Here is a 12,386-nt window from a genome sequence, read left to right as displayed (position 1 = left end):
CTATAAAACTGTAAGACAGAGTTAGTCTATAAAACTGTGAGACAGAGTAAATCTTTAAAACTGTGTCAGCCTTGAGAATACTAGTCAATGTCAAGGTAAAAGACAGAGTAAGTCTATAAAACTTTAAGGGCGACGGTGTCCTGTACGTACTTAAACTCCGTGAAAAACGCTGCTAAAAGTGTGACTGTGTAAACTGTGTGAGTGAATGTAAACAGGATTGTAAGTGACAACTTTGTGTGGACGCAATAGGCAAGAATCCTCCGCCACTTGTAGTAGAAGCTTGAGGATTGCCACACACTGGGTTGATTGTCACCCTGTTTTAAGGTAAAAGTCAGTATAGGACACCCTAGGTGTCATAAAACTGACTCTAGGAAAAAAAAAAAAAATGGGGAAAATTAACAGTAAAATCGGTGATAAAAGTGATCCTAAACAAAACCTCGCATGCAAAGATTGGAAGTTTGTGGAAGGTCACTATCCTTCCAAAATACAAAATTTGAACCTTTAGATAACAAAATATAAATTTGCTGGCCAGCTTAACACACAAAAATCAAACACATGAATAATAAAATGCATTATTATTCTTACAATTTGCCAGTCTCAGGTCAGATCAAAAGCCAACGAATAGAAATGTGTCTTCAAAGAGTTTTAAACACGGACAGAGAGGGGACTTGCCTAACATTCAATGGAAGGTTATTCCAAAGGGAAGGACCAGCAACAGAACAGGCTTAATCCCCTCTGAGGCTCCGCGTAGTCCTCGGCACCTTGAGCAGCGCCTGATCCGCAGACCTGAGGCAGCGGGAAGGTGCATAGAAGTGGAGGAGCTCGGAGAAGTATGCCGGGGTGAGGCTATTTAATGACTTGAAAACAAATAGAAGCATCTAAAATTGAACCGTAAAGTGCACTGGGAGCCAGTGAAGGGAAGCCAGAATTGGTGTTAGTTGCTCCATCTTTTGAGCTCCAATTAGTAGGCAGGCGGCAGCATTTTGGACCAACTGGAGACAGAGTTTGAGACTGTTGGCTTTAGATATGGTGCCAGGGGGCCCAGGGCAACAAGGTGGGATGTAGAAGAGCCACTGGGACAGAACACCATAACTTCTGTTTTCTTTCCATTGAAACACACACACACACACTGATTCGTTCGTGAACGCGAAGTTACGTCACTGATTCCTTCATGAACGGGAAGTTACCTTACTCATTCCTTCGTAAACGACAATAGTGTGGCAGTATGTTCATAAAATCCCTCCTCCATCTGACGCCGGCTGCTGATTGGTTGTTTGCGAAGATTGACAGCATGCGCGTGGCTGAGCTCAAATGAATGGAGAAAAGAACAAATCACTGTTCTGCACGTGTTTTTTGCTTGAATAAAGATATATACAGTAAGTATTCCCACCTACGGATCTCTGTCAAACGGAAATTCCCTTACCTGGAAAAAAAACGTATGCATTACATTTTCTTCTACTATATTACATTAATAATCGATTCCTTACAACGGATGTTCCGGTTTCGGAACCCATAGTGAAGCCCGCAGTAGTGCAAACTCAAGCAGGCTCCCGCTCTATACTACTATAAAACTTTGACCGCTCCACCATCATCGGATCCAAAACGGTGACATGAAAGTTACTTCTTCTGGCATTCGTTTTACTGAAATTGAGAAAGATTTAAAATGTATTCATTTACATTTTCGTCTGTAGATGGCATCATGGCATTCAAACGAAGAAGAACCGTGGAAGAGAAAGTGAAATGCATCCGATTAAGCGAAGCTGGACACAAAGTAAAAAACATCCAGGAGACACTTGGAGTCGAAAAAACTCAAATCTACGAGAAAAACAAGGAATCGATTCTGGCTCAGTACGATTCCAGCAGTTTGCCTGCTCAAAGGAAATTGCTTGCGGCTCGACGGACGAAGTACAGTGGCATAAATGAACGTGTCCTTTTGTATGCACAAGAATCACCAGACATCAGTGATGATCAATGGGACAGTTACTTGCAGTAAGCAACAAAACTATAATACGCAGACAAACATTTTCATACAGCAAAGAATGAAGCCAACACAACAACTCAAAATAGACAAATTTTTCCCAAGTCTGAGAAAAATCAACAGTAAAACACAGTACAGTTTACTGTAGTTAAGTACTGTACTGCATTGGTGTTACAGTATTTACAGTATTTTTTCAACAGTATTCGGACCATGTTTGTTATACTGTACTGTATTTTGTTCATATACCTGTACTTTATAGTTCGGTTTTTGTTTAATAAAAATTTGTGGGAAAATAATGTTTTGCACATACAGGACATGTACCATAGTCGTTTCCCACTTAAGGAAATTCTGTTACAAGGAAAGATTGAACAATGCAAATATGATTCCTTACTAGAGAATGCTCACTGTATAAAGTGTTTCCCACTCCCATGTTAATACTTGGGCGGGCTGCCCAAGCAAACAGACGGCTGCCCAAGAAGTTTTCAAGAGAATTTAATAAAAATGTTAATAAAAAAAAAATCCCCCCTCCAAAAAAAAATAAATAAATAACGCGTTGCGACCGTAGATACCGCATGTAACGTTAATTCGTCATCAGCATCTGTCAACAGGAGTGCACATAACTGGTACGCAGGAACGCATGCGCAACAGAAATCACTGATGTGTACCGTCCTTTGCGTCATGACGCGCATTTGCATACCTGTACACACTAGTGGTGCAGTGCAACGAATCATCTTTGATTGGTAAGGATCAAGCATCGGTTTAGGATGGGCACAATCCGCAAAATGGTGAAAAAACTGTGCGCGTTCACAACAAGGCAACGTGATTAGTCCGCATTCAGCAGAGGAAGTTGGAAACCCTTATGGATCACGGAAGTCGCATGCATGGGAATGTTTCACAAACATACTCAACGAATGCAAAATAAAGTTTTCCCAAATAATACATTGAGTCATTAATGCCAATGCAATAGTCTTGTAATGTATTGTGAGATATGTTCATTATTCGCAATTGCTTATGGCAGTGTCCATTTCGCTTGCCGTACTGAGCGGCAGTGAGTCACGGAAGTGGATCAATAAACAGACAGCGCTGCAGCCTGGACTGACACACTGTCTGGCTCGTCTCTTACTCGAATAACCTACATACTTTACATTGTGTTAGAAGTTTTTCAAGAACTGGAAACACGCAGCCATGGCCACTGCCGCATTTGAACACGCAAAAATCGACTGGGGCGCTGCGGATTTATATCAAGAATTTGAGAGGTTCCGCTGCCATGTGAATTTCATCTTCGACAGACCCCTCGCCAAGTTGGAAAATAAACAACGTGCGGGATGGCTCGGGACGTGGATCGGCAAACAAGGTAGAGAAATATACAAAACGTTGGACTGGGCTGATGGTGAGAGGCAAGATCCCATGAAAGTTTTGGACAAGTTTGCCAACTGTATTAGGCCGAGGAAAAATAAGAGGATAGCAAGACATCGTTTCAAACAAAGGAATCAAGAGGCAACGGAGAGTTTTGATCACTTTGTGAAAGACCTAAAGCTTATGCTAATGGGCTGTCAGTACGCCGACTCTGACGATATGTTAATTGATGCTATAATAACAGGTGTGAGAGAAAAGAGGGTCCAAGAGAGACTGTTAGGTAAAGGTGAAGTGAAATTCCCCAACAATTTGAGATGTCGCAGAAGCAAATGATGATTGTTAGAGAAGAAGACGTGCAAATGTCATCAATGTCAGTCAAATCAAAGCTCACAATGACCAATAAAAATGTGCATGGCCAACCACAGATAACAACCCATTTGAAAGTGGCAGTGGACAAACAATCAAACTGCTGCTTTAGATGTGACAAGCACCCACAACATGCGTGGAACCAAGGAAAGTGCCCTGCAGTGGGCTCTCATTGCCACAAAGCAAATCACTGGGCAGCTGTGTGTCGCAGCCGAGGTGTGAGCTCCGTGAGAATTGAATTCGAGGAGGAGAACACACAAGATGAAGTCCTGGCCATTCATCTAACGTGTGAGGAGGTGCCAATGTCAATAGTGGATGGCGACAAGTGGCTTGTAAATATCAACATACTAGCTCAGGAAGTGGTGTTTAGGTGGTGCAACACGTTGACCCTAGTTAAATATCAGTTACTGGCGCATACAGGTGAGCTAAAGCACTCCAACAGGACCCTACGCTCATACTCGATAAGATAAGACCTGTTGCTGCAGTATATCTTCTGTTTAAATACAAACCCCGTCAAACACAAGCTAAGCTAGAAATAATCAACATTGCTCAAGAGAACGTACTCAGGGGCGCTACAGCTGAAGCCCTGGGTCTGATTGCGCGGCTTAACTCCCTGCAAGATAGTAGGGGTGGAATCAAGGTTGGTGCTGCTGACAGCACGACACTGACACAGTGTGCACCAGTGGGGCTGGATGATTTTACGGAACTGGCACGCGCTAAGGGGACTTTGCCTGGCAAATACACAATTAAAATTTATGCGAACTGCAAAGGAGTTGTGCATCCTGTTCGCCGACAACCAGCTGCACTTAAGAAAAAAATTGTTAATAAATTGGCCGAGATAGAGGAAGATGGCTACACAGCAAAAGTAGACCAGCCCACAGAATGGGTTAGCTCCATGGTGGTTGTCATACACAAGGACAAAATAAGGATCTGTATTGACCCAAGCGACCTAAATAAAGTGATCAAGCGGGAACACCACCCAATGCGCACCATAGAGGAAGTAATCTCGGGCATACCAGGGGCAAAGTTCTTCTCAGTCTTGGATGCCAAATCTGGATTCCTCCAGATAGAGCTGAAAGAAGCTTCATCATTTCTCACAACTTTCAACACTCCGATAGGGCGGTTCAGGTGGCTGAGACTCCCCTTTGGTATTAAATGTGCAGTTGAAATATTCCAGCGCACCATGGACCAGATGCTGGAAGATATCAATGGAGCCACAGGCATCATGGATGACATTCTGATAGCAGCACCTACAGTGGAAGAACATGATGCCATACTTTGCAGAGTAGTCGACAGAGCCACAGAATACAATTTCAAGCTAAATTTTGATGTGTCACATCTGGCAATCTGCCGTGCCATATGTGGGCCATCTGATAACAGCTAATGGTTTTAAGCCGGACACTGCCAAGACCGAAGCGGTGATGCGCATGCCAGCTCCAAAAGATGAAGAGGGTGTCCGCCGTTGTCTCGGGTTTGTGACATACTTGTCAAAATTCATACCTAACTTGAGTGTCGAAGATGCTCCACTGCGACAGCTCCTGAAGAGTTAGGTTGAGTTTGCATGGCAACCAGCGCAACAGCAATCTTTTGAGCGACTCAAACAGCTGTGCACCCACCCACCAGTGCTCAAGTATTATGACGCAGCCAGCCGGTAGAGATATACTGTGACACCAGCAGCATGGGGCTTGGTGCAGTGTTGCTACAGGACGACCGTCCCGTTGCCTTCTCGTTCAGGTCGCTAACTGATTCAGAGACACGCTATGCACAAATAGAAAAGGAGATGCTTTCTATTGTGCACGCATGTGTCAAATTCCACCACTACATTTTTTGGAAACATTTCACAATATATAATGACCATAAGCCTCTTGAAGACATTTATAGGAAACCGCTGCTGTCCACCCCCATGCGCATCCAGAGAATGCGTCTGCGACTACAGTGGTATGACATCACAGTCAGGTACAGAAGAGGGAAGGACATGGAGCTGCCCGACACCTGTTCCAGGGCACAGCTAAGTGATAACACGCCTGAGGCAGTTGGCCTTGACCATGTCTCCATGCTCAGCTTTGTCTCCGTGAGTGACCAGAAATATACCTGTACAGAGCTGCAAGAATGCACAAAAGAGGAGTTAAGCTGTCTCCAGTAAACAATCCACAAGGGAGGTACCCATTTCAGTGCAACCATACTGGGACTCAAGAAGCCAACTGGCTGTGTCGGATGGCATAGTATACAAGGGATTGAGCATTGTACTGCCACCCACCATGCGTGCACACGTTAGAACTCATACATCACACTCATCTTGGTGTGGTAAAGCGCAAGCAACGAGCTCGTGAGGTCATATACTGACCAGGAATGAGTGCTGAAATTCAAAACACGATCCGGAATTGCTGTAAGCGCGTCGAAATTCAAAACAGACTTCCCAGAGAGCCGCTCAAGCCGACGGAAACGCCAGAACTACCGTTTGAGGAAGTGGCCTCTGACTTATTTGAATTTGAAGGCAAACAGTACTTTATACTAGTGGACTACTACTTGAAATATATTGAAGTAGATTAATTTAAAGACCAGCGTAGCAGGGCCACCATGGACTCTTGAAGGCTCAGTTTGCCTGACACGGAATCTGTCGCACTGTAAGAATAATAATGCATTTTATTATTTATGTGTTTGATTTTTATCATTAGGCCAACTTGCTTGGTGTGCTTTGCTTTCACATATGTATGTTAATTGCACACACACACACACACACACACCCACACACCCCCACACCCCCATACACACACACACACACACACACACACACACACACTTAGACAAAACAAGTTCATAGTGTTCCAGCTGCTTTCGCTCCCCTTTCCCTTAGAGCTGGAACACCTTTGTTATCAGGGACACCGAAGAAAAATAAAAAGAGAGGGTGCGCAGGAGCCGGGCAGAGGGTTTTAGGAACTGTAATCGTACACTTCCCTGCGCTCTCCTTGCAAGTAAAAAGACAATATTGTTGTAGAATGTCTTCTCTCCTCATTGTGTGCATTGTTTATGAATGTCTCACTTGGTGTGAACCTGACATTAAATTGGTCCTTCGAGCCGGATCCCTATATGCCGGAAGGTTTCCAGCTGTCGAGTCAACCTCCAGGTAAAGTCCGTGGCCACGGCTCTAAGACCCTTTGTGGGACTGGTCTTTGGCTCCACTTCTGGGAACTGAAGGCTGACGGGAAGCCGGAGGAGTGAAGACATCTCTGGGTGAGTAGGAAACTCACGACACTCGTGGATGAGTGAATTGCGCGCTGGTAAAAAACCTTGACAATACTAGTCCCTGGTCAAGTAGTAAGACAGAGTAAGTCTATAAAACTGTGAGACAGAGTAAGTCTTTAAAACTGTGTAAGCCTTGAGAATACTAGTCAATGTCAAGGTAAAAGACAGAGTAAGTCTATAAAACTGTCAGGGCGACGGTGTCCTGTACGTACTTAAACTCCGTGAAAAACGCTGCTAAAAGTGTGACTGTGTAAAAACTGTGTGAGTGAATGTAAACAGGATTGTAAGTGACAACTTTGTGTGGACGCAATAGGCAAGAATCCTCCGCCACTTGTGGTAGAAGCTTGAGGATTGCCACACACTGTGTTGATTGTCACCCTGTTTTAAGGTAAAAGTCAGTATAGGACACCCTAGGTGTCATAAAACTGACTCTAGGGGAAAAAAAATGAAAAAAATGGGGAAAGTTAACAGTAAAATCGGTGATAAAAGTGATCCTAAACAAAACCTTGCATGCAAAGATTGGACATTTGTGGAGCGTCACTGTCCTTCCAAAATACAACACTTAAACCTTTGGATAACAAAATATGACTTTGCTGGCCAGCTTAAAAAAAGAAAATAACAATAATAATAATAATAATAATAAAGGATGGCAAAGGCCTGTGTACACTTGAATTCTGGGTGTGGGTATGTTTGGGCAAATCGGTTGTGAAACCCTGTGTGAAGTGTGTAAGTGAACAGAGTGATTGCGAATTAAAATACCACTTGGTATTTTATTCCATATAATTAGTATAGTATTATTAGTAGTATGTAATGTAGTAGGATAATGAACAGCAGACTGGTGTGGATGCAGAAGCAAGAATTCTCCATCTGAAAAGGTTGTAGTGAGAATGACCACAACAGGAAATTTGAATTGCTGTCCTACTGATAAAAATCCAGTTTTTAGAACACCCTATGTGTTAGCAAGCTGGACCAAATTGTCTATACAATGGGGAAAATAGGTAGTAAATTTAAATCATAAAATGCAATGTAAGGATTGGAAGTTTGTTGAAAAACAGTATCCTGATAAGATCCAATATTTAGACACATGGATAGCTGAACACGTTTTAATGGTTAAGTTAATTACACATAAAGTAGCCGTGTTACAGGAATCAATCATATAGCAGAAGCATTTAATGGGCAAAAAGTAAGAAACGAAGATAATGTGACTTGAGCGGCGGCGCAGACATCAGGGAGGGGCACCTGGGCCCTCTGCTCCTCTCTTGTCTGACCCTGCGACAAGGCGGAACAATTCTTGTTCATTATTATAACATTTGGCTGAAGAAGAGCACAAAGTAAGCAAAAATAAACTACGGATGTAGAAACAACAAGTCAAATATTTGGGACGCAATCTTAGTGTTGGAAGTATAATTGTAGTGGGGAATAGAAAAACAAAAACAAAGTGCAATTCTCCAGGCTCCAAAAAATCAAACGAAGGGGTGGATGATGTCATTTTTTAGGTCTAACAAATTGTTGCTGAATCTGGGTTCCAAATTATGCAGGAATCGTTGGTGAAAAAATGTAATAGTGAAGACCTCAAATGACATCACCTTTAAGGTAGACCAATGAAGCAGGAACATTTTTGTGAAATAAAGCAAATTTTAGTGTTAAGCACAGCATTATCTTAAATTATGGCGACCCCTTATTCAGTTGATGGATTGTAAAGGTCAATTTTCGACCTCAGTTTTGGTGCGGCAAGATAGAGACAAAATGAAACTAATTATTTCGAATTGGACGGTGCATTGCCGCACTCTGGAAGAGCAGTTATTGCAGCATCCATTGCTGTACAAACAAATGCAGCAATGGATGGGGGCCTCAGTTTCCAGTTGTTGTTTTTTTAAGTGCAACCATAGTTTTTGTTCTATCCCCTGATTTTGAGAGTGCCACGTGCAGTCTCTGCATTGTTTTAACAAAGGACCATGATCTTTTTATCACTAGCAAAACATTTACCTTGTATGTATTGAGGCAACGTCTAACTAAAGAGACGCACGATGTTAAACACAGCCACATTGTTACGACTTCCTGAGGATGGAGGAAGACATGATTGCCTCACTGTAAACACAAACATACATATTACTCAGAAGTATTGTGTTGAACTAACTCACATTTTGATAATTTGTTCTAAACATTCATTTTAATTAAGTTGTTAGTAATTCCTGACGATTAAATTAATTTACTCAGTTGTTTTGAGTTTACATGTCTTAAACAAATTAAATATTTAGAACTTCTGGATTTTTTTTTTTAAGGTGAAATGCTATCCATCCCTTTGGAACTTCACATTTTTATTGTTTTCCTGTTACAAAAACATTTATTGCATGCAATAGCTGATATATCCTTGTTGGCACACCGGTTTTTAAATATAAAAGGGAGATGCGCACTATACAAATGTTGGACCTTGTAACCATTTAGCGCTATAAACTCAAAATAATTAAGTTGGTGGTAATACTGTGCACTCAGAATTGATAGCTTGTTACACGTAAAGAGTTCAACTTACGTTTACTTATCATTTCTAGGGCAACGAGTTTCCATATTTTTTATTTATTTATTATTTTTATAAACTGAACTCCTTGATTTTTAAAAAAAAAAGAATAAATAAATAAGCTAAAATAAAACACTGGTGCGACATTACCAGGTGACATCTGTGTATGGCCAAACAGATTACTTATTTTACCGAAATATCCATACGAATGGGCTGCTGAATTGAATGGAAAACTATTGTTTCGTCATCATAGATGCTTTTTCAAAATGGCTAGAAATATTCCCTATACCAAACATTCAGACGCGTTGACGGTGGCAAAAGCACTTTGGTGGAATATCATCCCCAGATATGGCATTTCTAAAAAACGTACAATGACGGTTGTACCCATTTTGTTGACCAAATTGTGGAGAAAATAGGAGTGATGGTTCACATTGATCTGAGAATCTTGGTGCTTACAACCCTCAAAGTGCTGGATTGGTGGGAATAATTAATGGGACAGCAGAAAATAGACAGAGATAATGCATTAATATAACGGGAAGTACTTTTCATAATAAGATAACGCTTAGACAATGTGTACGCGTGAAAGACATGGCAAGTACTTTTCATGATGGAATAATGCTTAGACAACATGTACACAAACGGGGTAGCAAGAGAAGGTTACATTTTTCTCAAACAGTAATGAGACAAAACACACACACACACACACACGGAAGGAACATCTGTTGGCATTTATGGCGTACTTTCAGTAGACCAAATACCAGATGATAACACGCCGAGCATGTGACTTGTATAAACCGTAATTCAGTCAGTCAGTTTCCAGCTTAACACACAAAAATTAGTGAACCTGCAGTATGAAATACGGACTAAACGTAAAAACAATGAAGCGAAAATGAGAAAGGATGGGTATGAGGATGTAGACTTTTGGAGAGTGTTGGCGCAGAAGCGTGAGAAAGGGCCAAGTAAGTTGGACAAGGTGTTGTTTCATAGAAGAGAGGACGATGAGACGTTGGCCGGTGGCAGTGAGGAGGCAGGTTGGGGGTGACATGGAACTGGCTGAAAAAAAAAATCAACGAAATGTAGAATTAACTTAAAATTTTTGCCATTAGGGACAGGATTCACGCTATTTGTCGATGGGTCATATAAAAAGGATGTTTTTGGGAAAACACGACTGGCTACTCTGTTGTTACGAAAGATGAAATTCACTGCCGTTGCATTATTCTGCTCAAGCTGCTGAATTAGTTGCACTAACAGAGGCATGTAAATTATGCCAGAATAAAGATGTTACAATTTACACTGATAGCCAATACGCATTTGCAACAGTACACATCTTTGCACAATACCGGCGCAATAGAGGCATAATTACATCGACGGGAAGAGCAGTGACACATGCTCAATTACTCCAACATTTGTTAGATGCCGTACAGTTACCACGCAACATTGCAATATGTAAGTGCGCCGCACATAAATCGGGGACAGACAGTGTGTCATTGGGCAATGCTTTCGCAGACAAAACAGCTAGAGAAGCGGCTTTAAAGCCCTTCGCGGGGTTATCAGACCATATTCCTGACACACAAATATTGAATACCCAAACCTTGATAGCTATGCAACAGCAGAGTCCACAGACAGAACAAAAACTCTGGACTGATAAGGGGGCAACTTTGCAGGAAAATATTTATGTCAGCACAGAGGGAAAACCCATACTACCAAAAATTTGTTCAGGTGGGCAGCAATATTAAGCCATGGGGTGTCTCATGTTTCGACTGGGGGAACGGTGGCTTTTGTAAACAGACATTACACGACTTATGGGTTTAACCTCGTCTAAAAAAAACATTTTTTGTAGGGCTTGTTTGACCTGAGCCAGGCACAATTCACAAGGTAACTTGCGTCCAATGCGGGGTCAGTTTCCTCCGGCAACCTATCCTTTTCAGAGAATTCATATGGACTTTATTGAATTTATTGAAAGACATTATACCGCGATATGGTATTCTGCAGAGAATTTATAGTGACAATGGGACACATTTTGTTATTGTTAAAATAGGTCTGTTATTTCATATTGACTTAAAGCGTCATTGTTCCTATCATCCACAGAGTGCTGGTCTGGTGGAATGGATGAATGGGACTGTAAAGAATAGGTTGAAAAAAAACAAACAAAAAAAAAAACGCATGGAGGAAACGGGTAGACCTTTGGACGCAATGCGTTGATCTTGTTAAACTGTATAGCAACATTACTAGTATAACTGGGCCTACTCCATTTGGAGTACTTTTCGGTAGGCCCTACAAACTACCGTTATTCACTAAACACTGGGAATTGGATGATGAGGCGAATTTGGCTGATTACATGAGAAAGACTTTAGAGAAACGTGATGAACTTAAATTACCTGAGAACGATTGTGTTTCCCAACAGACACAACAACTGGTGAAGCCAGGAGATTGGGTCCTGGTCCAGAGCATTAAGAGAAAACACTGGCACTCTCCCACGTGGGAGGGCCCATATCAAGTGTTGCTGACAACTCCGACTGCTGTGAAGCTTGCAGAGAGGAGCACGTGGATACACTTATCACATTGTAAGAAGGTCATTTCTGCTGATTTCTCCTCCGGGGAAGGTGAGCAAAAGTCTGGCAAGAAGGTGGGTGCAGATTTATAGTATCTGAAAATACTTGACGGTCAGTGAAGAATTTGACAGACACCAACCCCTTTTTAGTGGAGTTACAGCAGAAATGGCGATGCCAAAATAGCACGACAGAACTGAAGCTTCCAATAGCAACCATGAGGGGGTTCAAGAAAAGGTGCGGTAGTATAATTCAAACAACGGGGAAGGGGTACGAACAGTACTGGTGGTACCTCACTGGACATGTGTTAGATTCGAGTTGGGATTCTTTGATCACTACACAACAGGGTGATTATTGGGCTCCTTTCAAAGACGGGGTC

The 12,386-nt window shown here is 42.0% G+C and overlaps 1 protein-coding gene across 4 annotated transcripts in view; it reads left to right on the top strand.

Annotated features, from left to right (window-relative positions):
- Positions 1-12,386, top strand: part of LOC147127728 (uncharacterized) — a 47,937-nt gene that overhangs the window by 33,742 nt on the left and 1,809 nt on the right. Inside the window, exon 1 of one of the 4 annotated variants that reach the window (XR_015084164.1) lies at positions 6,509-12,061. The exons of 1 other annotated variant lie outside the window; for it this stretch is intronic. The gene's annotated coding sequence lies outside the window, so the exon portion shown is untranslated. Of the gene's footprint in view, positions 1-6,508; positions 12,245-12,386 lie in introns of those variants that run through there. 2 more of the 4 variants (XR_015084165.1, XR_015084163.1) reach the window with 2 other exon arrangements.

The sequence above is a fragment of the Filicampus tigris genome, chromosome 21 (genome assembly GCF_054856515.1).
Source record: "Filicampus tigris isolate MCC_2025a chromosome 21, RoL_Ftig_1.0, whole genome shotgun sequence".
NCBI classification, from domain to species: Eukaryota; Metazoa; Chordata; class Actinopteri; order Syngnathiformes; family Syngnathidae; genus Filicampus; species Filicampus tigris.
Note: the sequence above shows the minus strand (reverse complement) of the source record. Positions and strands in the feature narration are given on the sequence as shown.